This window comes from Antrostomus carolinensis, unplaced genomic scaffold (genome assembly GCF_000700745.2).
Source record: "Antrostomus carolinensis isolate BGI_N321 unplaced genomic scaffold, ASM70074v2 scaffold6680, whole genome shotgun sequence".
NCBI classification, from domain to species: Eukaryota; Metazoa; Chordata; class Aves; order Caprimulgiformes; family Caprimulgidae; genus Antrostomus; species Antrostomus carolinensis.
Window position 1 is genome coordinate 99,689 of NW_010289135.1, and position 627 is coordinate 100,315.

A 627-nucleotide genomic window follows, 5' to 3' on the forward strand; every position below is an offset into this window, starting at 1 on the left:
TTAAAGGAAACAGGAGACCACTGATCCCACACACAAGAATTAACACACTGAAGAGTAGAGCACTGTCCAGCTGCTAGTGTCAGCACAGATTTAGACGTTGCTTTTAATACTTCTCCCTTTCAGATATGTGAAAAATGACCACTGAAATGCTGTTAGTTCTGGGCTGCAAAGCAGAAATTTGCCTGGTAGTTAACACACAGGAGCAGGAAAGCAACACCTATACGGAAAGAACATTGGGATCATAAACATCTGTGCAAAGCATCCAGTTTTCAAACATGAAAAGAACAAAACCAGCAGAGCAGACAAATTGATCCTACTGGGATTTGAACACACCATTCCAGGAAATCTGGATACTTGAGACATGATGCATAGGTTAAAGTCAAAGTTAAGGGGCACATGCATTAAACCTGCAGCCACTTAGAGGCTGTTGAACCCAGACACAGAAGCATCAATTCCTAAACTGACAAAGCACACTAACTCCAGGCTCCTTCCACAACAGGAGAAGCAAGCCAACATCTCTGCAGAAAAGACACTGCTGATGTGAGGATGACTCACTGCTTGGGATCAGCAGGAGTCTCAATCTTGCAGCTATGGGATTAACGTTGTGTCAGCCCGTGCAGAGCGAGG